Source organism: Mustela putorius, unplaced genomic scaffold (assembly GCF_011764305.1).
Source record: "Mustela putorius furo isolate JIRA1106 unplaced genomic scaffold, ASM1176430v1.1 tig00003869_pilon_pilon_pilon, whole genome shotgun sequence".
Taxonomy (NCBI): Eukaryota; Metazoa; Chordata; class Mammalia; order Carnivora; family Mustelidae; genus Mustela; species Mustela putorius.
Window position 1 is genome coordinate 13845509 of NW_025422021.1, and position 26305 is coordinate 13871813.

Consider the following 26305-nt stretch of genomic DNA (forward strand, 5'->3'; position numbering starts at 1 on the left):
TGAATGAATGAACGAAAACCACCTATAGCCCCTATCTTACGCAACTAGTAAGAAAAATGTAATGTACAAATGATATAAGACAAGTTTATCTCATTAGGACACTTAAAGCTTCAAAGGATTTAACACTTTTAAGAGTTTAGAGAGGAAATGAGACTCTAGAATCTTGCCATAAATGTCATATGTAATTCATTCATGTACTCAACTCAAGCTCAACATTACTTTGAAGGCTAAATGCCAACAAATAAGCAAGCAGTTCAAGGTAAAGTCGAAGGCATGTAATTACTGCAAAAGTAGCACGCTAGTGGCTCAACTTCATTGACATTCTTTTGCTGCTGCGGATGAATGAATTAATACTTCTGAGAGATGTCTTTAGGGGCAAAAGTTTTCCAAATTTAGAAAAGAGCTAATTAATTTTATATTTACATTACAACTAAGGAAACTGTAATCTATTTCACAAATGTTTAAAACATTGGTTTTGTTTTATAAATAAAAAGTATCGGTGTTTTTTATTGCTTTAAAGTATGAACTTCAAAGGAAAATCAGGAAATTTTTTAACATATTTAAAACCTTGATGGAAAAGATGGAGAACTTGAGATTTAAAAGCTAGAAACAGTTATTGGCCCTTATGTATTAATTTTACTAAAATATAATATTAACTATAGCTATAAAGTAATATTAATATAAATATTTTTAAATTTTGAGCTAATAAATAGATATATTATCAGAAAAAAATAAGTCAAAACATCCAGTTTAAGGTGTTTTCCAGTGTTATAAATTCAAAGCCCACTTTCATTTACATCTATGACATAATATCTTATAAAGTTATTTAGAAGGACAATAATTTTATAATCACTGCACTTTAATTTATTAAAATATATCATAAAGTTTTTTTACCTCATTGACTCCTTAAATGTTAATTTTTAAAGGGTGTCCTATTTTTATTCTACTTTGGGAATTTCGCAGCAAACTCATGAAACAGTTTCACTATCCCAGATAATATGACAGACCTATACCATCAGAAAAGGACTGTGGTTCAAACAATCAACTATCATTAAAGATCGTATAATTACCTCATTGAGATCAATGCCTTCCTTTGAATCATTAGTCAAAAGATATTTCTACTCTTACCCCAGGAATAAATTAGGATCAGCAAATGAATTCAAAGTTCCAATAACATCATCCAAGGGATTGTCAGCCATATTCATCTTTAGATCCATGTATGAGCATCGTATTATAGAATTACGGAAGCTTACAAAAATGAAGTTGTAGACAGACACTCTCACTTTTATACTGCTTTCATACCAAGCACAATATAGGCATTTTTCCTCTCTTAAATCAAGTTTTCTCAGGGGTCCTAGTGTGACACAGGACTTCTCAAAATGCTTACAGTCACTCTAGTAATGGGTACAGCCAGATTTTTGAGATAAGATAAAATCAAGAGAAGATTCTACAGCTCATAAAAAAATATAGAGGATGGGAATTTTCTCCAAAGACCCCATCAAGGGCACCCCATGGGAATTTTTTTTTTTGATTAGCTATCATTTAAAGTGGGGGAATAAAACCGGGCATATTGAAGCCATATTTTAGAAATGCCACTGAAGAAGGTCAACTTGCAATTTTCTGGTCGTTATTTAACTAGCATTTTAACAATTTCTAAAGAATTGTTCTTGCCTTGTATTCTGTACAACTGATGGCTTGGTAATAAATCCATCAAATTCTCAATCTGTTAAATTAAGATTGACAGAGGCTGCAAATGCCTTTGCAAAACTGCCTCTTCTATACTGAGAGTTCTTACAGGCTTTTAGCAGGAACTATTAAATTGTTCCTGCGAGGCTATTGTGACATTAAGTGGATGTTTTTCTCAGAAAAATTCAGATGCAAGAGGTGAAATGATGTTTCCAAAGCAACAAAAGCCATTTCTAGTGTCAAACCATAAACTTGAAAGATAATCAAATATCTTCTTCTGCTTGGAACTCAAATTCTTCCCTCTGAGCTTGCTTCTGTGTCTGTTTCTGGACTGTCTCTCTTATACACACATAAACACACACGTTTTCTCTCTGTCTCTGTCTCTGTCTCTTTCTCTCCTCCTCTTACTCCTACCCCAGCATCCCCAAAGTTTTATTTAAACTACTCTAGTAGTAGGGCAAATAAATGAATTTTATCAGGGTATCTCTAAGTTCCAACCCAGTCATGCATTCTCACTTGGTTCACTTATTTCTTCTACCCAAATGTTCCTTCGCTGCTCTTTGCTAGGGAAGGGAAAACATAGCTTTTTTCATCTTTTAATGTCAAGTTTTGGAATATTTTAATAAAACGTTGTTTTCTTTCTTACTCCTGTTAAAGTGAGAAACAAATGGAGATCAACCTTGAAAATTCCTTGATCAAACCAAACCAGTTAGTCATATAAGCAAAGCTTAGTTTAGCTTATTTTACAAGACTCCCTTTGACCTGGGTCATTTCTTCCTAATACCTCTGGAAGTCATAAGCAAAATTTAAACTGTTTCTCAAAGTTGGTATGAGGTTACCACTGAAGAATTCCCTATTGTTTAAGAACATTCTAATATTAGAACCAATCATGGTGAAGAAATAAGTCACTGATTTCTCGCTATATAAATTGCTTTACAACAATATTCCCCTGAGTCTTATTCCGTGTTTTGGTTTGAGGGCTTCCAGATTGTCCTTTTGGTGTATATACAATAAACTTGTACTAACTACTACTTTGGTGGTTCATTGGTTTTACTTCTGTTATTTCTGAACTTTTGACATTTTATGGCATAAGAAGTGGGATCCATAGAAGATGCCCAATGACTCCAAGGCCTGTAAGCAAACGGGTGCTGGTACCTAACTGAGCTCCCTGAGCCCTCTGCTTTCTTACCAACCCTGGAATTTCAGAATAGGTCTCTCTTGGATCCATACTCTGTTTTCTTTGCATTTTGGGCTCTCTGACTTTCTTGTGCATAACTGTGTCTTATTTAATGAAGATTCTTGGTCCTATTCTGTTCAAAATGGGGGAAAAGTAAGTAACTCTCTGTTTTTTGAGAAAACTGATGGAAAACATGGCTTCTCATAGGTGAGATTTCTTTGGGAATCTAAAGGCAAAGTGAGTTTGACCTGGCCTATAGATCAGCATCTTCTGCCTTTTTGGAAAATGAATGAACTTTTGAAACTGTAGCGGCCACGTTAGAAAAACTTTAACTTAGATAAGTCTACCTTAAGGGGCAGCCTCAAAAGAGAGGATTCCAAACTTCTTTGAGATAATGGAGTGCATTCTTTAATTAGTATTTAGACGCTTCTAACGGAACAATTACTTTGAAAATAGCTTTGAAAAGATTCTTGCCGCATGTAAATAAAAAATCTTAAGTAAAAACTCTTTGGCCATCTGAGCAGGTAACTATAACTTAGTCTACCTGAGGTATGTTGTAAATATATGATTTTTTAAAAGATTTTATTTATTTATTTGACAGACAGAGATCACAAGCAGACAGAGGCAGGCAGAGAGAGAGAGGGGGAAACAGGTTTCCTTCTGAACAGAGAGCCCGATGCGGGGCTCTATCCCAGGACCCTGAGATCATGACCCGAGCCGAAGGCAATGGCTTAACCCACTGAGCCATCCAGGTGCCCCAAAATATATGATATTTTTTGATGTATGTTGTAAATATATGATATTTTTCTACCTCCAGATGATACTGCTGAACTAATTTGTAAAGAGATCCATTTAATTGGCATAAAGGAAAAAGAGAGCACTTTTATAAATTAAGTATTCCTAAAACTTTCAAAAATATAGAAACTAGCCCAAATGTTTTTCAAGTTTAAATGATCTAGGGTAATCTCTGATAAATAAAAACTAGTTTAAGTTTGTGGGTTTAATAAACAGGCATGAGTTCAGAGTTGTAAATATTAAATGCAATAGAAACACACAACTTTTTCTACCTAGCTTTTCTAATCAAATAAGCTCAGGCTATCTCTATGTCTTCAAAATTGGTCAACAAGAAAAACTGCTGAAAATAACAGCTGTTCAATATCTAATCCAAGCAAAACTGTTAAAAGTAGGTAATTTAAATAAATACAAATAAAAGCTTATACTAAATTAAACTAAATAATGAATATTCATTGAATATCTAAATAATTTCCAAGTAAGATAAACATTAAATGATAAACATAAGTACCTCTACTTTTGGCTTTTTAATTTTTTAGATAGCTAAAAGATAGTCGAGTCTATTAATAAACATGTTTTATGCCACATTGAAGAATTTACTAGGTGGTAGAATATAAATTCAGAAATTATGAAATATAATTATAAATTTGTCAATCCACAATTGCTTACTTAAGGGTGAAAGAAAATGAATGTACGTGAAAAGTGGATAAGGCATACTGGGGGGTAAGGAAGATATGAAAGACATGGAATTTTTTTGTTTTTCTTTTGTTTATTTGTAAAGGAAAAAAGAAAGTAATTTTGCCTTAAAGTGATATTGTTGTTCCAGAATAAGAAAAGAAAAAAATAAGACAAAAACTGCAAAGATACAGAAAGTTGTAGGTTTGAGAAAAACAGATCTTCAGAAGGGAATTTATATGTAGTCAAGCTGAGATGGGAATGGATTTAAGTTAAAAAGATAAAAAGGAAGAGGGGAGTCTTAGTAACAAAATATACTGATACAAAATTATAATTTGCTTTTCTCTCTGTTAAGATGACAAAGTTTATTTTAGATCATCAGTCTGCTCTTAACAAGAAACTGTAAACAAAAATTTTTCTTTACCTCTAATGTAAACTGCCTAGGAAACAAAGGTACTGTGCCTTATGAAAATAATTTCCTACGCTTCATGTTGCCTTTATTGGCTCTTAGATTCCTTAAGGAACAACATTAAGTCTTCTCGATTAAAAGAGCTAAGTTCTATAGTTGTCCATGTTAGTTATATAACTATGTAAATTTATTTGCCTTTGACATCTTTTAATTTCACTTTGGTTGAATGGATAATGGAAGTATCGTCTCCCAAAGACCTGTGATCCTATTTGAGAAGTATTTTACATCTTTTGACATTTCAAAAAATCATTTGACATTTTAAACAAACTTCCTCAAATCAAATCTGAATGAAATAAAAAAGAAAAGTTAGTTTATTTAAGCTTATTTGATATATTAAATTGCATGAGGAACATTGTCAAATAATAAGTAATGTTTAACTTTCTTAGATCATATTTATATGGGACATATATACCATTAAAATAAGTAATTCAAAATTCTATAAAATTCTTTAAAAAATTTGATGTCATTAGTCACAATTCCAGCTATTACCTTACACTACTGTAAATCACACACAAAAAACAAATTTACTCATAAATTGCATTGTGTGCAATTACACATTGTGTGTGTGTGTGTGAAAGAGAGAGAGAGAGAGTTTTTACTAGATATAGCTCTTACTAGATATTCAACCATGGCTCTTTAAAAGTCCTTTGTCACTCATAATGAGTTATTGTTTTACTTCTCTGAATACATTTACAATCAACTATTTGGCAAAAGCACTGGGTGTTGTATGCAACTGATGAATTATTGAACACTACATCTGAAACTAATGATGTACTATATGTTGGTAATTGAATTTAAATAGAAAAAAAGAAGTGCTTCATCATCAAGAAGATTCTTAGAAAAGACCCCAGTAAGAACTCTAAATCGCAGGTTTATAACTTTAAGGTCATATTCTCAACTGGTTAAGAATTTCTAAAATTCTAATGAAAACCTGATTGATTCATAAAGCTGCCAGGCCAAGATGAAACAAAACAAAAATTATACAACATTGACTGAACTGATGAAAATGATTGAAAATTTGATGGCCACATTTAAAGTATTACTAGTTCTTTAATATTTTGTTTCCAGATCTGGAAACAAATCAGGTTTTCATTAGGCCTTTTCTACTCCCTGTTAATTTACCCATAACTGACAGCAATTTGGTTAAGTGTATCTTTGTAACAAAGATTGAAAAACATCTTTTTTCCTTACCTGATCCCTCCAGAATTCAGAAACTCTTATTAAGTATTCTTATTTTTTACCACAATAGATACATATACGTAAGTTCAATATGAATCTGTTCTCCTTGTAACAGGGCACAATTGGGCAAATCCTTGGGGTGGCTTCCTAGTCTTGAGAGGATTTGGGATTCCAATCTGAGATAGTCTATGAAAAGTGCTAGCAAAGTACATTTTAAGGCACTATATGGTCAGTCGCTATTCTTGCACCCTAATAATAGTAGCCTGGGCAAGTTTACTGAAATCAGTCTTAATTTGCAAACAAATTAATCTTGGGGCACCTGGATGGCACAGTCCTTTGGCTCAGATCATGATCCCAGGGTCCTGGGACTGAGCCCCACATAGGGCGCCCTGGTCAGCCGGGAGCCTTCTTCTCCCTCTCCCACTTCCCCTGCTTGTGTTCTGCTTTCACTATCTCTCCCTCTGTCAAATAAATAAATAAAATCTTTGGGGAAAAAATTAGTCTTACTATGATTATCTTTGATAGAAATGGGGATGATTATAAAGAGAAAAATTATATTTCAGTAATGCACTTTCATGGATATCAGATTCTACTGCTGTTAATATTTCTTGAGGTTTTGTTTTCTCCTACACACTGGACAGGATCCTGACTTCTAGTTTCCTCCAATATTTGGCTAGAATCTTTCAAACTAACATTTCCAGTTTTCTCCCACTCTTTCAACTTGGAATCACTATGAAACTAAAACTGTCTTTTTCTTGAAGCCATGTAAGCTAAAGCTGGACAACTTGATATAAACTTCTGAGAAATCACCATAACAGCTGAGGTGTGGACAATCTTCACGCCTGTTGCTATGCAGACACTCAGAAAGATCACCAGAGACATTCACACTGCAAACCAGGAAAATCTGTCTGATCGTCCCTGCTTGCTCTCAGCCCATCTGAAGATGCTTTAGGACCACACGTCTAGAAATCTCAACTGGCTGCTCTCCAAACTCAGAAACTGTATTTATAAATTGCTCAGACTATAAAGCTTTTTCTTTTGTTTCCATAAAAAACATCTCTCATTAAAATACCTGATTGCTCCTCTCATATACAGGCCTAATTTAGGCAGAAGCTCACTGCAAAATATCTCCTAAAATTAAGAAACCTTAGTGTTCATCTTGTCCTGAGTAAGCATAAGGAGGCTTGCCAACACATCACATTGTGCCTATACAAATCACTTTTTCAAACATTATAACCCATTTGAGACATTTAATTAGTTAAATCTTATCTGGTGAGAAGCTGTCCTCTGGTGAATGTTTCAATCTTTTGCTATTTTTCTCCTTATACTCACCATACAGAACTCTCTAGAGCATTGTATCACCTTGAGGGTTTTAAATGCCTGTTGGCAGCCCCTCACTTGCCTAATGGCATCCATCAGGATCAGAGAAATAGAGCAAATCAACAAAAGCCACACGAGTGATGAAGCCGGGGACTACAAGGTCTTCCGGCATGATGAATGCAAACAAGGGATGTGTGATTCTTCAATCTGATTACATCAAGGGTAGGTAGTAACAGAGAATAATGCTATGCTGCTTGGTCATGCTCTCAGCCTGCTCAGGGAATAACCAAAAGGGGGAATGGTTCAAGTACAAAAAGGCAGAGATTAATCTTGAAGATTTCCTGAACAGACAAAACCAGTTAGTCATATAAGTAAAGCTTAATTGAGCTTATTTCACAAGACTAACCTGACCTGGGTCCTTTCTTCCTTATATCTTGGGAAATCACAAGCAAAACGTAGACTGTTTCTCAAGGATGTTATGTGGCAAGCATTGACCCATTTTCATTCCCTATTGTTTAAGAAAACCCTGATATGATAACTAATCACAGTGATGAATAAACAGTCAGTGCTTTCTCACTATATAAATTGCTTTATATCCCCCTGAGCCTCATTCCATGTCTTGGTTTGAGGGTTCCCAGTCTGCAGACTGTCTTTTTGGTGTGTTACAATAAACTTGTACTAATTACTACTTTGGTGATTCATTGGTTTTACTTCTGGTGTTTCTGAACTCTTGGCACTGCTTCTATAAAGCATATGTCTTAAGTATTTGGGGATATTATATGATTTTTTAAAAAACCTGTATACTTCTGTGCATAAAAAAATTAAGAATTCTGTTATTGATGCAATTACAATAACTAATTTAAGTAAAAAGCTTTAGGAAAACTTTTATTTCTAAGTAACTACGTTTAGTGTTGCCAGATTTGCAGTCAAAGATAGCAATTCAACTCTTTTCCTCTTAACAAAATATGCCAATTTTTTTCTTCAGTGAAGATTTCTTTTTATTGCTAAATCCTTGAGTCTCATAGTACCAAATATACTAGATTACTATCTTACTACTACTCTAAGTGACGTTCTTCTCTTCCAAGAAATGAAGCCAATAGTCCTACCTTTTAAAAAATCATTTCTGGGAAAATGCCTTCAAGGACAAAATGGTGATTTTTATCACAGAATATAAAATGCAGATTTTAAGATTTTTCTAAGGTGAAAATAATGATGGAAGCAACAAACAGCACAAAGCAAAAGCAATATGCAACTAGTATAGTTACAAATTTTGTTTGTTAACCAATTTAGCCAAATTAATTGTGGAGTTTAGGGGGGAAAAGGCAGGTTAATTAAAAGCAATGAAAATCTCATTATGTTCAATTTTGGGAAACATACAGTTCTTTTGCTATAAAATGCTAACAAAAATATATACAAAAATGCAACTGCCAAGTCAAAAAATGACCCATATAATCTCTCAGGTCTTTCATACAGATCCAAGCAGGTTGATTTGTAAATATTTAAAATGGAGACACAGCCTTCCTTTCCTGTTGAAAATGTAAATACACTTGGAAGAAGTAACACACTGATTTAAATTCATATGACGTTATAAAATACTTGACAGGGAGCCCTTTCCTGAGCAGGTTTTATTATTTTTTTTTAATTTTTAAAAGATTTTATTTATTTATTTGAGAGAAAGAGAGAGAATGCGAAAGAGAGAGCATGAAAGGAGAGAAGTCAGCAGGAGAGCAGGGAGTCTGATGTGGGACTTGATCCTGGGACTCCAGGACCGTGACCTGAGCCAAAGGCAGCTGCTCAACCAACGGAACCACCCATGTGCCTCTCCAGAGCAGGTTTTAATAGGCATAGGATGATGGGACTCTGGAAGGAAGAGGCAATAAGAGAACAAGGGCAAAGAGACTGACTTTAAATATGAACCTGATGTTCAGAATTCCTTACCATTGACCCTGATATTCCAAATTACTTCCACCACCTATCACATCAACTTTAACACACTTCTTGTTTGTTTTCTGGAATAACAAATCCATCCCTTTTTCTTATATTAAGATGTTTTTCCCATTCTTTAAATGGCTAATCTCCCACTGCTTTCAAAGCACTTTTTCTGATAAGCTCACTATGTAACATAAAAAGATGTCTTAAAGAATGAATTCTAGGTCATAGCACAGGAACCAGGAAGCACGTCTGACCGTACCAATTTTATAAACCCCTGACATCTATACATTTTCATTAACATTTAACATAAGTGTATTGAATCACTATTTATTGCTAAGTTTTAATGCTTATAATCTTTAAATAAATTCCAATAAGGAAGCTACTGAAAAGGCTACCAAATATTGACAGACTCCCCTTTTAACCCTAGGATAACCATATATTTCTGTTAGACTTTTAAAACCACCACATCACTGTGTCCTAGAAAAAGACCTGATGCATTAATAAAATACAAGCTCTGGCGAAGACCTGAGGAAAGCTATACTTCAGACCAGAGAATTTCTGCAAATTGAGAAGTATTGCAGCATCTCCCCAGCAAAGCATGCGGAGACCTCAATTCTTTAACATGTCAATACTGTGCCTTGTTATGAAATCAGAGCAGACTGGAAGAGCAAAGGGGAAGGAGAAGTTACATACATCCTCAGTTTGAAGCCTAACACATTTCCATTTTGCTCTTTCAAACTTGTCAACACTTTTTATCAAAGATAAACTTCAGAACATTATTAAAATATCTTTAATGGATTGTTGAAAATCAGCTCACCTAGGATACTACCAATTCTTAAGAACACAGATTTTCCCTTGTTCTTAGCATAGGAAACATGATCAGTTGGGTATTTTATAACCCCATGCTAACAAAGAAGACTGAAACTTCTCCCTCCAAGGTCATCAATGGACTTAGTAACCCCAATACCCTTTCTTTGAACCCCACTATTTTTTGTTTGTTTGTTTGTTTCTGTAGTCTGTATTCTCCTTAATCTTTTTGCAGCATTTATTACCTGGGGGTCTGCTTTTCTTAGCCAATCCCTCTTAATACAACTATAAATGATGTGAGAAACAAAGGCAGAAGAAAAATTATTAAATTTCTTTTCTACCTTTAGCCCATCGACAAGTCCTTGAAACAGGCAGAGTGACATACATACTTTGCTATGTACAAAAGGCAATCCTAGCCTGTTTCCCCCACCCCTCCAGGATATTGTAAGTTTACTTTAATGTAAAAATTATTCTGGAAATTTCCTTTATTTCTAAACCCCCAAGATACATGTTAGCAATCGCCTCCCAAGCATATGGCCCACCAATATACATCTGAAGGATTCATGACTAAGGTTTTATTAGACCATAGTAAATGACTTTTCCCAACAATAGCTAGCCCCCTCAAGGTCCCTGAAACCTCACTTCCAAAATTCTTTAGAGACTATGCTATCCCTAACCCCTCCCAACTTGAAAGTATATAAAGGGCCACTCCTCATGACCCCATTGAAACTCTTTCTGCCTAGGGGTCCTGTCCCCTGTGCTTTAATAAAAGAATCATCTTTTTGCAGCAAAGACATCTCAAGAGTTCTTTCTTAGCTATCAGTCTTGAACCCTAATGTTCTTTCCTACAACATAAGGACAGACAAGATCCTGGTTTCTCTCTTGACTTCTCCTATCACCTTCTTTTTCTCTCACTGACTTTCACTGTGGGCATGGCCCAAGGCTGACTCCCTAATTCACTCTATTTCTTTTCTCCTTTTGAAACTTAATCCAATTTGGCCTGAAGCAGAACTGCAAAGGATGAAGATACTTTTCCCCAGCAAAATCTTCCTTTTCAGTGCTTGGTGAGTGGTCCAATTGAGCATCTTGCCTTGGGATAGATTTTAAATTCAAAATGTGGCTATTAGTGACATATCCCCACCTTAGGGTATTTGCCTTTCTTTTTCCTTCTACCTGAAAGACTCTTCCCTCAGGGATAGCCTCACCCTCTCACCATCCTCCAACTTAACACTCCTCAGGGAAGCTTTCCCTGACCATCCAATGTAACATCACAAACTCCTGCCCCCCTTACTCTGTTCAAATTTTAATTTTTCTGTAGCATTTAAAATTTCAAATATATATACATATACATGTATATATAAGCTTATTATTTATTATATTTATTTGTTATTGCGCCTTATATTCGTTTTCCTGACAGAATATATGCTCTATTTTGTTCACTTGATGTCCCAGTAGCCTAGAACAGTGATTGGCACTTAGTAGGTGATTAATCAATATTACTCTAATTGAGTTGAAAAACTTCACTATTATCTACCTTCTTTTTCTTTTTACTGCCAACAGCCTGATCCAGGTTTCCTTTCATGGTAATTAGCTAATTAACATGCTAATTGCATTTCCTGTTCCTCCTCTCTTTAATCCATCTTCTTTACTGTTGGCTGATTTTCTTCCTCAAAACTCACATTTATCTTCTCATTATCCTTCTCGGAAACCTTCACTGTAAGGCCAAGTCAAAATATCTCATAGTGGGACTTGACGTCCTGCTCAGTATGACTATCAGTCACGTCCAGCCTCACCTATGCCCATTCCTCTGTCGACTCTAGTCAAGCTGCTATTGACTTTTTTCTTTTACAAAATATTTGTTGACCTCCTACTCTTAGGTCCCATGTGGAATAAAATGAATTTACTGTCAGTTTAGGAAACATAAAGCTAAAGGAATGTAAGTTTAAACAACAGCATTTGTTCTTAAAGAAGAAATTGAGTCCACAAAAGAAAGACTTAGGTGTATGAGGTCCCCATCACTGAAATGACTCTCATTTGTACCTTTTGTGCCCTGGGAAAGCAAATCATATCTATTTATAACAGTTCAACTTCAACTTACTCTGTGATTGATTCTCTGTCTTTTAAAAGCCACAATTCCTTTTAATAAACGTAAGTAATAAACATTTTGTGTTTGCACAAATATTCTGGTGTGCCTTTCCTCACCTTAGGAAACAATGATTTACAGACTTCACGTGACTTCCCACCCTAAAGTGCTGAAAATCTTCTTCAGCCAGGAGTCAGCCCTTGCCTCAAAACCAAGAGCCAGCTTGAGAGGAAAGCCTGACTATCCTGACTAGCCTTTTCCTAGAGGCCCAGGAAAAGGTTGTAGGGCTTATACTTCGGATTGGTAAAAGAGCTGACATCCTCAACGGGCAAAATGCATTACTGCCATCTCTAAGTGTTCCGCAGTGTCATCACTCCTCATCTTAACATCAAGGTTGCTAAGATGATAACGATTTATCCAGCATTTAGGCTACCTCTCCAATGCTTATGAGATTCTTGTTCAAGAAGTTTTCTGCCAAAAATCCTCTTGTTATTCTTCCCCTCCCCTGAACTTCTACTTTATTTGCTATATCGTATACATTAAACATTCTAGAATTTGACATTATTTTTTACTTGAATTTTCTTGGCCTATATTGATCATTGTAGAAATTCCTGAAGACAAATGGTCTTCCCCCAATAGTGGTCACCAAACTTTGCTAATCAATAAAGCCATCAATATAATATTCAATAATTCAGATTCCAAAGCTAAACTCAGATTTGCAAAACCTTAACTACTTATCTAAGGAATTCATATTTTCAAAAAGTCCTTTAAATGATTCTAAGAATTGCCAGATGGGGTATCACTGCTTTACAGTTTACCTGGAGCTTAATAATAACAACAGAATTTCAAAACACCTTTTTACTTAAAAATTATTTAGGTTTTTCTGTGTGTGTGTTCTTAAAAATTGTTGTTGTTGTCACTGTTCTTTGGTCTTAAATATTTCTTTAGGGGAAGGCATACCACACTTCTTCTCAACTAAAAGTAACATTTTTATAGTCCAGGGCCTTTTAATTTTTTTTGTCACTTATCAAGCCATGGAGTCACAGGGAATGGATTCCAGCAGCTTGGTCTTCTTTTTCTTACGAAGTGTATTTTTCTGGATGGAGCAGGCTGGCACTTTAGTTGAACCCAGGAACATTTCTCTTTGACTTCCTTCTTCGCATGATTCAGGAAGCTATCTAGACTGTTAGAGTGCTTAATATGCTCAGGACATACATTAGTTCTCTTGACAAGAATCTTGCCCTTGTGTGTTTACAACATTGACAACAGTATGCTGGGTAACACATGGTAGCATTTGTAGGATGTTCCTTTTTGAACAGTGCTCTTCTCCTATGTCTATAACGCCTTTCTTGCAGATTGGCATCTATATAGCCAAAGGAATGACCCCATGTTTTCTAAAAGACCTAGAGAATATATGGTGCATGTCTCTCCTCTTCCCTCTGTGTTGGTTATTTTGGCAAATTACTGGAAGATGGTGGGTCTGGCAAAAAGGAAAAATTATTCACTCTTAACTATTAAAAATTCATCACCAAAGCATCCAATTCCAGATATTATTGATCTATCTCTTCAAGGTTTCAGATTCTAGTATTTGATTTTGTGAACACCATATTAATATTGACAAAATTTTTAGAATTCAAAACACCTGAAATTTCACCATATATACCTACATATATTATGCAGAAACAGTCATATCATTTCTCATTTTTTATATCACATTATATCAGATACTTTCTAAATAACATCATCCTTTAAAACAGTGAAAATAATATTACATTGGGGTAGTGATACTATTTAACTTAGTCATTCCCCCACTTTTGGACTTCTTGGGTATTTATCACTTCCCCTATGGTTATAAATATCATAACACATATCTTTAAAATAAACAATTCATTGAATATTGATATAGTTATACTATATATTTTATCTATTTAGAAAATATTTACTCTATTTACAAAATATGCATTTCATTCTTTCTTAAAATGTTTTAAGCTTGACTTCAGTTTTTGTGCTGGTCTCTCTGATTTGTTTGCTTTCTCATTTTTAGACTTGTAGGACAATCCTCCTCCAAATACACCACTGTAAGGGGCCATGAAGTTAATCTTGTTGGCATATTCTTTTGATTCGTATATTTGGGTTCATCTCCCTATCACTTTATTCTCAGGGAGTACTTTCTAACATATCATAGCATATGTGTTATGATATTTACCATACAACAGGGAGGAAAATATAAAGGGTACAGATCAGGGTTCTTTAAAGCATGGTCTACAGATCTCTGTAATAGAACAACCTGGATTACCTGTTAAAAGTGGAAAATCAGGGTGCCTGCGTGGCCTAGTGGGTTAAGCCTCTGCCTTCAGCTCAGGTCATGATCTGGGGTCCTGGCATGGAGCCCCACATCAGGCTCTCTGCTCAATAGGGAGCCTGCCCCCCCCCGCCTTCCTCTCTGCCTATGTGTAATCTCTGTCAAATAAATAAATAAATCTTGAAAAAGAAAAGAGGTGGAAAATCACTGATCCTTCAAACTATTCAGATACTGAGGTATAGGGCCCAAGAACATGAAATTTAAACAAGGACTCAAGGTAACTTTTATGCATGCTCATATTTAGAAAACCAGGCTTCCCTATACTATGATACTATACAATGAATTTGCAACCTAAAGTTTAGTCCAATTTAAGGTACATCCTAGATTTAAGATACATTTTGTTCTATTTCCCTATTAAATTTGTATATATGTTTAATCTCTATCACTAATACAATTCCCCTTCCCTTCTCCCCCAACCCTTTCCCACTAAAGTAACTTGTTTTTAGAAAGTAAGAACATGTCTACTTTATCTCTGCATTTCTGTCATCATTTGAGATTGTTTTGCACTTAGAAACTGTTCATACACATTAGTTGTTTAATTTTTTAACCAGACCCATGCTCTGCTTATAGCTTAGTCTTGAGTATTACACAAAATTATTTACAAGATTTAGAGTAATTTCCCTCTTTTACTTTTTCCTTAAAGACACAATACCTGCCTGTGTCTTTAGGAATATGTTAATAGATTTCTATAGTATCTGGTGGAAATCCACCTATATAATCACATAATATGTGTTGACTAAAATTCTATTGTGTCAGGTGACAATGACTCTCTTCTGGACCAAATCTATGCCAGGCTCCTCTGAATCTTCTCAAGTAAGCTCTGACCTTGGGTTCAGACTTTGGTCTGCTTAGTCCAGTTTTAGCAAGAATTCTGCTGAGTTAGTTTAGGGAAAATCCTCTTTCCTAGGTATATGGTTGTCCTTGATATTCAATCAAATTCTTCATTCTCCACCCTCCATATCTTATCCCCCTGGCCTGCCTTAGTAAGAATCCTGTTGAATCAGTCTAGTGAGAATTCCCCTAGCTCCGGTAATTTTCCATCCACTGATCCCACACCCTGATCCTTGGTTCTAAATCTCTACTTGTCCTTGTTGTATTAGGAGTTGAGCTCTTTCTCTCTTCTGTTCTGAAAAAAAAAAAAAAAAAAAAAAAAAAGTCCCTCTCGAATAAAGTCTTCCTTACTTTACAAGTATCATGAGATTTTTTTTTTCTTTAACACAGGCATTGTGGTATGTTTTAAAGTTAGAATTATGAGAGTAGTCCTTATTCTTGAGAAAGTAGCCCTCTAGAATGGAAGTTTATCTCATCATACATATTTAAATAAAGCAATATAATCAAATCTAAAGCAGAAACATGAACCAAGCCTATCGAAAAATTGTAACTTGGAATGATAATGAAGAATTCCTTTCTCTAGCTCTATCTACATGGGTGAATTTAACTGAATACAAAGACTAGGAATACCTGATTTGAAATGGCTTACTCATGCCAGAAAGTTAGACTTATACGACATCAGGCACAGCCTGTTATAATATCAGGATCTATAGAATACTCATATTTCAGTTTTAGAAACAAAAATATCTTTGATTTATTCTGCCTAATTCCATTTCAATGGTGTTATTACTAGAAAAGCCTTTGCCTATTATCTTTGCATAATAGAGAATAGTAGACATACACAGATACACAGACACACATAAATACACACTTAGGCGTACACACACTCTTATCTCATAAAAATGCATTATCACAGTGGATGTTATCATAGGAAAACCCATACTCCTAATCATTTTCATTACCAAGTAAATATTAAAGAAATTTCTAGTGGCTAAGTGTCCAGAGTATTCTGGGCAGTCACAGTCTCTTTTGCAATTGTATTAAAAACCTAAGACAATGAGAAAACACTACCCACCTATTAGAATAGCTAAGATTCAAAACATTGACAAAACCAAATTCTGGTAAGGTTACAAAGCAACAGGAACTCTCATTCATTGAGAATACTAAATGACACAGCCATTTTGAAAGGCAGTGTGGAGGTTTCTTACAAAACTAAAGGTACTCATACCGATATGATCCAGTAATCACACTCTTGGACATATACCCAAATGAGCTGAAACTTAAGACCATGCAAAGGTCTGTAGAAAAATGTTCAGAGCAGTTCTTTTTTTCATTATTCTCAAACTTGGAAGAAACCAGGATGTCCTTCAATAACAACCTGATAAACAAACGACGGTACACATATACGACGGAGTATTATTCAGCAATAAAAAGAAATGAGCTACCTAGCCACAAAAAAGACATTTGGAAGAAAGTCAAAAGCTAAGTGAAATATTGCTAAGTGGAAGAATCCAGTAGGAACTGGATTTATTGTAATTATGAGACATCCTTAAGAAGGCAAAATTCCGGAAGTAGCAAAAGGATCCGAAGTGGCCGGGGTTTCAGTGAGCGGAGGGAAGGGCAAATAGGGAAAGCACACAAAATTTTGGGGGTGGTCAAAGTATTCTGTATTTTCCATAAAATGCACTGTACAGTACTATACGTTATACTATATGATACAGCAACAAGGGGAATATGTCATTATACATTTTTCAAAACCCTAAGAATGTGCAATATAAAGAATAAATTCATAAGTAATGGACTTTAATGAATAATAAGGCACCTGCCAATACTGGTTCATTAATTATAACAACTGTACTATACATTTAATACATTTAATACAAGATATTAGTAATAGGGGCAATTATGTTTGTTTCGAGGGAGGATATGTAGGGATTCTCCATAGTTTTCACCTAGTTTTTTTGTAGACCTAAAACTGCTCTTAAAAAATTGTTAACTAAACCTAAGAACCAAGGTCCTAATACCAAGCCAAACCAAAACAAGACAAAAAGCCGGGTAAGATAAGACAACTTCTAGAATTGTGACCAAAGGGTATTTTATGCCAGTCGTTGATGGCATAGAAATGAGCATCCCATCCCTCTTGTTACCAGTTATTCTTAAGGTCATAATTATGTTGGTACCTCTGATATTGGAATAAGGCACAGAAGAAATAACCAGAGAATATCTAGGTCCTATTAGCCGGAAACCTATAATTCTGTAATATTCGGTATGGGTTTGAATCAGGGCCCAAAATCTGTTGAACACTTAATTGCTTTTTTAAATGATAACTAAGACAACTAACTGGATTTACCCAACCTAGACCAAATATTGAAGTCTGACCTAAGCTATGCACACGTCAGACTATGGGGAGCCCTCGTGACTCTTAGGGCAGATTTTGTCTTATGCCAACTTCCTCAGAGCCCTAGGACAACAAGGACCCTTGCCAGAATTGAAATGTAACCGTGGGTTCTCTAGGAGAGAGTTTCTTTATCATTGTACTCATAGAAAGGATGGAGAAGATATTTTAGGTTCAATTTTCTAGATACAAAATCACAGATATTGGTCAATCTTTAGTCAAATTCACTTCATGTGAACATTTGGGACCTAAAGTTTTTTTTGTTTTTTGTTTTTTTTTCCTTTAAGAAAAACTCTTCTAAACCCAGACTCCAATCACTGAGATGCAGACAAAGCTGGGGACAACTTAGCATTTTCAGAAAGGAAAGTTTCTATTGCTCTCCAGCAGAGCTCCCCTGATAACGGTTTAGAGATGTACTAGGATTCAAGCCCTTCAGCCCTGGAGCTGCTCTGCATCTGATTACCAGTGCCAGCGGTCTCTGGTAGTAAACAGCCTCTGTAGTGTATCACGGGAAGATTGTCCTTTTCTATGTGGGTATGATAAGAAAAAGGCCGAGAAGCACCCGACAAGAGAATCTTCACTAAAGATGGTTTAATCCAAAAGGGTCTGATTGGTGCTTTGCAATTTCCATTGTGCCTACATATCGTCCTATTTTAAACATAACGATAATATCTGCCAAGGAATTATTTCTGAACATATTTCACATGAAACATACAAGGCATGGGCTGCTACAAAGCTATAAACAATTCAGAGCATTGGTGGTATTCACATAATATCACCTAATTTTACCTCACAGTTCCGTTAATTTTTAAAGACCACAAAACCAAAAGTAGGAATTGTCTCTTACCCTATAAGGAAAACCTCTGCACCTTGTCTCAGGATAAAGCGTCAGGGTCTTCACACAATCCCTCCACTCCGGAACTGAGCAGTTCTTGAAGTGTCTTTACCGGGTCTGAGGGGAAAGAAAAATACATAAATAACCTTGGTATGCTTCAGCTAACATTAACATTCTTTTTCAAGTTGTTCAGATTACTTTTTTGCCTTTTCATTAAATTACCACATATCTTGCATCAAACCATCTTGTACAAAATAATCAGCATTTACAGAACACTTAACTTGAAGAAAGAATTTTCTTCCTTTAAATCATTTATAATCTCCCCCTCATCCACGTCTGAATGAATGGTGTCTTTCCTTGTTACAACATCATATTAACTATTTTTCATCATTCTTTACTTCCTTTCCCTAGATCACAATTTTATTCTTTGGTTTCATTAGTAATAGCAAATCTTTTCTGCGAAAGAAGTTAAAAATTGTTAGGCTTAGCCAGTCCTGTCTGTGGCTTTGCTAAGACTGTTTTATTGCTCTGCTCTTCTATGAAATAAACTAACACATTTGCTTCCTAATCTCCTATGCCTAATTTTTTTTTCTGACCTAAAAATCTCTACCAGAGCCCTAAGTACCCCATCAAGTCTATAAAAATACTGACCTGAGACAGTGAAAAAGTGTGCTCTGCCAGCATGTTCTATAAGATAGTCTTCCATCACCACAAAGTTTCAGGCATTCTTTTTTTTTTTTTTTTTTGGAACTAGCAAATAAAATAAGCTGGCTCTGGCAGTTGATCATGGACTGCTCTAATTCGATGAATCCATTTTCTACAGGCTTTAGTTGGCAAGCCTTTTTCCACTGCCTGCAAATTGACTACAGTTCTTTGCAAACCTCCTTTGCAATTCTACCCAAACACCACCCTCTACATCACAAAGAGTTATATGTTACTGAAAACACATTTTAAAGAAGATTTTTATTGGAAATATCTAATTTTGGAGCTCTTTCTTAACTTCCCCAATTTGTTACACATAACGTCTGTTTACCCATGGAACTGATAAGTGAAACCAATGGTGTAGTGCTGTGTCAAGCTCAGAGACGCTAGGAAGACAAGGCTGTGTTCCCAACTCTAAAATATGCTGCTCTTGATAGGCTGGACCTGTCCATTGACTGTGTATGGAGGCACACAGTACAAGATAGAAGTTTGATGGTATTTCGGAACTTTACTTCTAAGAATCTTATTCCATATATCTCTGAAATTCCTTTTTTTAAGATTTTATTTATTTATTTAAGAAAGAGAACAAGCACAAGCCGGGGGGGGGTGGGCAGCAAGCAGAGGGAGAGGGAGAAGCAGGGAGCCCCAAGCAGGCCTCCATCCCAGGACCCCGAGATCATGACCTGAGCCGAAGGCAGACGCTTAATTAAGCCACTCAGGCGCCCCCATCTTTGAAATTCTTAAGAGCTCATGGTTAGGGCGCCTGGGTGGCTCAGTGGGTTAAGCCGCTGCCTTCGGCTCAGGTCATGATCTCAGGGTCTTGGGATCGAGTCCCACATCGGGCTCTCTGCTCGCCAGGGAGCTTGCTTCCTCCTCTCTCTCTGCCTGCCTCTCTGCCTACTTGTGATCTCTCTCTGTCAAATAAATAAATAAAATCTTAAAAAAAAAAAAAAAGAGCTCATGGTTAAAGAATGGGGAAGACAGGACAACAAATCCTTCAAGGAGAGGTATACAGCAGTTTTTTAAATAAATATAGTCCTTTCCTATTAATTTCATTATTACAGACAGAACAACTACATACTTTATTTGGTTATGGTTATATTTCTGTGAGGTTCTAGAATTGGTGAAAAGAAAAAGAGGCTATGGTAATAATGAGAACAATGTTGTGAGCGATTAACTGGAAAGTGGCATGAGAGCACTTTCTGGGAAAATGGAAAATTTCTAGATTTTTTTTAAAAAGATTTTATTATTAGAGAGAAAGAGAGAGAGCAAGAGCAGAGGGAGAGGGACAAGCAGACTCTGCACTGAGTGCAGAGCCCAAAGTGGAACTTGTTCTCACAACCCTGAGATCATGACCTGAGGCGAAACTAAGAGTGGGACAGACGCTCAACTGACTGAGCCACCCAGTGCTTCAAAAATTCTGCATCTTGATTGGGACAGTGATTATATAAGTAGACACATTTGAAAAAACTCTGGAACTATGCCCATAAAAAAGTACATTTTATTGTAAGTAAATTCAATTGTGAGTAAATACCTTAATAAAAAAAAATAAAAAAGGACTCAAAGAGACTTTTCAGTTTTGGAATGATTTTCAGAAATCACCTAGTCTTTATGAAGGAGCATTTACCTCCTTCCTGGCCAGTGAAAAATAATTCTTCATTCTTTCATTTATGTATCCACTTAAGACTTATTAAGCACAAATGTATCAAGGATAAACACAGTGATAGCATGCTAGGAAAAAAAAAATGATGGTTAGCAAAAGAAACACAGCCTCTGTTATGGAGCTCAAAGTCTGTTGGAGGAAAATAGACAATTAAAATGGACAAAAACAAAGAGTTATGTCTGTAGCACTGAGAGAAGACCCACGTTCTAGCTAAGGGTTTGCATCAAAACAGAATGAACTATTTTATGCTAAACCCCAGGCTAAACTGAGCTGAAAATATTGGTGTTTACTGAGTCATTAAAAGCTGTTAGAGTGATCAGACTAAAGAAAACTAAATAACATTTTTCTATTAAACCAAGCCTAAATATTCTCCAAATCAAATGAATAAAAACATCAAAATACTATTCATGTCAAATTTCATTTGAACATTGAAGTCTTTTTTCAAAACAGAATTTAGGTCTTCCACACCCTACGGCAGCTTATATATACAGCTGTCCATGAGGACAACATGGTGTTAAATGACCCTCTTTCCCATGAGCAAATCCCAGCTGGGAAGACAGGTGCATCTACTTCTGGTGACTCTGCTGCCAACGAGGGATTTGCAGGCTTTCCCAACAACAACATTGTGCATATTCACAATAAATCCAAACTTGTGACAGGTACAGTATTTGATATACAAACAAAGCATAACCACGAATGGACCAGCATTCCAATATAAAGTACTTTTAGGTAAATAACAACTCCCTCACTGCCACCCCAACACACTTTTAAATGAAGTCCCTCTGTGGGCAGTCCAATTTCTAAAGCACATGAAAATTGTCCTTTATCTAACTGATATAAAAAAAAATCACCTTGTTTCTTTTTATGGCTTTCTAAACTATTTGTCGAAAATTCTTTCCAAAATGGAGGAGGCATTTATAAATCAAAAAGGTGAAAGAATATAATTTAAAAACAAACAAAACATGAACCATATAATTACTGGATTTCTGAGCCTTTTAAATAAGAGGAATATGCTGTTGTTTATTTTGTGAAACTATCTAGAAGAAAACCAACATGATTTTGTAGATTGCTCTAAGAGGAAATATGTTAGAAATAGTGAGTAGTTAAAAAATTAGCTTGGAATGAGAAGTGTGCTTTAAACCAAGACCATGATGGGTAATGAATGCTTTGTATTTAATCAAACAGACATCTACAACACTGTCTATTAGTGACTTCTACTGTCTTTCCTAGTCTCTGACCAGACAATTTAGGGTTTGGGTTGCATTCTTCTGGCAGGACCAAAAATAGCCACTAAAACTCTAAAGTAATTGGAAATCTAATTCTCTCAAACGTGAGAACCATTCCATGTATCAACAGAAAATATTATCAGATTGCAGTTCAAACTGTCAGATGGCACTTTTATTACTTTCTAACTCTGGTCAGTGATAACTTCAAAAGAAATCTATTGTTAGTTAGGAATTACAGTTCCTGTTTATGTAGTTTTAACATATTTAATATTTAAGAAAAATATATATTTTGACCAAATAATACATTTTTTAAATCTCATGTTTTATTTTTATTCCCAACCCAATAGCTGATGATTAGAATAGTTAACACACTGAAACATTTTCCTAGCATTTTACTGTAATTTTTCCTTCCCTAATTTTCACTCTACCAATCTCATTTTAGCTTGGTTTCTGTCCTTTCTTTCTGCCAATGTAAATATCAGCTCCTTGCATTGCCAGTGTCTTAGTCATTCTTTGATATTCCCTGGTGTTTTAAGAAATACTCTAAGGAAGAAAGGTGGTGTAGAGTTTGTAAGATTTGAGGAACCTTATAAATACTGGCACTTAAGACTTTCTCAATCTCAATCCATTAGATACATAATTGTGGTAAAATTCTAGATGATTTTTAATGTTTTTTTTTAATATTGTCACAGCTTTCTTCCCCACTAACTCTCCTTGTGACATCATGAGATGTCACATCATGACATTCAGTCTGCAAGCTTGTATCTAATGATAGACAAGATTTTTCATGTGTTACCTTTTCTTAAGGTAAATTTTAAGCAGCTCCAAACTCAATGGATTTATTAAGTACTAACATCTATATAAGAACACTGAAACATTTTGAAAGAGGACATAAAATCTTAGGAATTAGTGATTATGACTGAATTATTCTAGAAGCTCAGTTATAGGAATTAGCTTACCTTTCCATCCCTTAGTTGTATATTTAGCTCCTAGTATATGCCCTTCACTGTGCAAGTCTCTATATGTACTTGAATAAAACACGGTCTGTCTTCAAAAGTAACTCATAGCTTAGCCATTGATGGTAAGAAGACATAAACACATAAACAGATAATTTAATGCCATTTGGCAAGTGCTGTGACAAATGCATACACAGCCCTATGGAAAAAAATGTAAGTTGGACACTCAGTTTCCCAGATGAGGTGGGAAGGAGTAGGGTGTGTCCCATAAATAGTGACTAAGATTCTAACTTTGGGACAACATGTGTCACCTAAGTTCTTAAGAAATTGTCCTAATTATTATTGCAGATCTCATCAAATATACATTTGATTTTGCCCTGTTTTTCTTCTAATAACATTTTCTTGAGTATTTAACATGTGATTAGTTCAGGCAGATTTTTCTCACTCATGAAATACACATACCTATAGGCTTATTGTGATATTTAATGAAATAATATATATAAAATACTTAATGCAGTACCTGGCATACAGTATTGCCCTCCCCTAACAGAAAGAAAGAAAGAAAGAAAGAAGAGAGGAAGAAAAAAGGAAAAGAAATCTCAATCATTTTTTCTTTTTTTTTTTTTTGTTTAAGATTTTATTTATTTATTTGACAGACAGAGTTCACAAGTAAGCAGAGAGGCAGGCAGAGAGAGAGAGGCAGAAGCAGGCTCCCCACTGAGCAGAGAGCTGAATGCGAGGCTCGATCCCAGGACCCTGGGATCATGAGCTGAGCTGAAGGCAGAGTCTTAACCCACTGAGCCACCCAGGCACCCCGAAAGCTCAATCATTCTTACTGAAGATTTGGCTTATCATTGTTAACTTTGCCTTTGGGCAAAGTTTTCATGTGAAAGATTTGGGGTTAGTTATTCACAGTTTTTCATCCTTTAGAAGTCACCCCATTCATCTAAACAGGTTGCTTGGTATTTATATTTGAAGGGAGAACTAAAAATTCCTTTAAGACTAAGGGCTCACATGGGGCATTCATCTGTAGCTAGAAGTCATTTCTCAAAAGAAATGGCTGAGTTAAAGAGATATCCAAGGTTTCCATAGAGATCCAAGGATAAATTCTCTGGATCTGTATATTCCTCTTAATTATATTGGATGGATATTTTATAAAAGACTGAAATGGACCAAAAGGAGACTGAGCAACTTTAATGGAATGGAGATATTAACCAGCACCCACTTCTTGGCTATCTGATTCTTCTGGAGGGCAATTTGAGCTGCATTACAAAGCTATAAATTCTAGATTACTGTTAAAAATTAAAATGATACTTATCCAAAGACCTACAAATTCCTTTTAGTGGAGGAAAAACTAATTTCTCTTGCCATATCTCCCATAAAGGAAAAAGGCCAGTTTTGCATCTATTTGTAGATTCATTTCAACATTCCTGACTCAATTGTGCATGTGTGGTATTTTGACTTCCCTTCTGAGTCAGTTGATAACATCTTATTCCTTTCTTTATTAATAACTGAGTGAAATTATTTAAAAATACCTGGAAATAAAAATACCTAGGAATAAACCTAACCAAAGAGGTAAAGGAGCTGGACTCAAGGAACTAGAGAACATTCATAAAAGAAACTGAAGAAGACACAAAGATGGAAAAGCATTCCGTGCTCATGGATCAGAGGAATAAACATTGTTGTTAAATTGTTAAATTATTAAAATGTCTATACTGCTTAGAGCATTCTATGCTTTCAATGCCATCCCAATCAAAATTGCACTGGCATTTTTTCAAACAATCCTAAAATTAGTATGGAACCAAAAGAGACGCCGAATTGCTAAGGAAATGTTGCAAAGAGGAAACAAAACTGGGAGCATCATGTTGCCTGATTTCAAGCTTTACTACAAAGCTGTGATCACCAAGAGAGCATGGTACTGGCACAAAAATAGACACATAGACCTGTGGAACAGAATAGAGAGCCCAGATATGTACCCACAACTCTATGGTCAAAAAATCTTTGACAAAGCAGGAAAAAATATAGAGTGGAATAAAAACAGTCTCTTCAATAAATGGTGTTGGGAAAATTGAACAGCTATGAATAGAAGAATGAAACTCAACCATTCTCTTACACCATACACAAAGATAAACTCGAAATGGATAAAAGATCTCAACGTGAGGCAAGAATCTATCAAAATCCTAAAGGAGAACATAGGCAGTAACCTCTTCACCATTGGCCACAGCAACTTCTTTCAATATGTCTCCAAAGGAAGGAAACAAAAGCAAAAATGAACTTTTGGGAATTCATCAAGATCAAAAGCTTTTGCACAGCAAAGGAAACAGTCAACAAAACAAAGAGGCAATCCACAGAATGGGAGAAGATATTAGCAAATGACACCACAGACAAAGGGCTGATATCCAAGATCTATAAAGAACTTCTCAAACTCAACACTCAAAAACCATATAATCACGTAAAAAAATGGGCAGAATACACGAACAGACAATTCTCCAAAGAAGACATACAAATGGCTAATAGACACATGAAAAATGTCCATCATCATTAGCCATCTGGGAGATTCAAATCAAAACCACATTGAGATACCACTTTATACCAGGTAGAATGGCCAAAATTAACAAGACAGTAAACAACAAGTGTTGGAGAGGATGTGGAGAAAGGGGAGCCCTCTTACACTGTTGGTGGGAATGCAAGCTGGTGTAGTCACTTTGGAAAACAGTGTGGAAATTCCTTAAGAAATTAAAAATAGAGCTTCCCTATGACCCTGCAATTGCACTACTGGGTATTTACCCCAAAGATACAGTTTTAGTGAAAAGAAGGGCCATCTGTACCCAAAAGTTCATAACAGCAATGACCACAGTTACCAAACTATCGAGAGAGCCAAGATGCCCTTCAAAAGATGAATGGATAAAGAAGATGTGGTCCATATATACAATGGAATAGTATGTCTCCATCAGAAAGGATGAATACCCAACTTTTGTATCAACATGGACGGGACTGGAGGAGAGTATGCTGAGTGAAATAAGAGAAACAGAGAGAGTCAAATATCATATTGTTTCACTTACTTGTGGAGCATAAAGAATAACATGGAGGACATTGGGAGAAGAAGAAGAGAAGTGAGTTGGGGGAAATTGGAGGGGGAGACCAACCATGAGAGACTGTGGACCCTGAGAAATAAACTGAGGGTTTTGGAGCGGAGAGGGGTGGGGGGTTGGGTG

The 26305-nt window shown here is 35.6% G+C and overlaps 1 protein-coding gene across 1 annotated transcript in view; it reads right to left on the reverse strand.

The window, feature by feature from the left end:
- B3GALT1 (beta-1,3-galactosyltransferase 1) overlaps nt 1-26305 on the reverse strand; it is a 524933-nt gene that overhangs the window by 327080 nt on the left and 171548 nt on the right. Inside the window, exon 2 of the mRNA XM_045066791.1 lies at nt 18556-18660. The gene's annotated coding sequence lies outside the window, so the exon portion shown is untranslated. The remainder of the gene's footprint in view (nt 1-18555; nt 18661-26305) is intronic.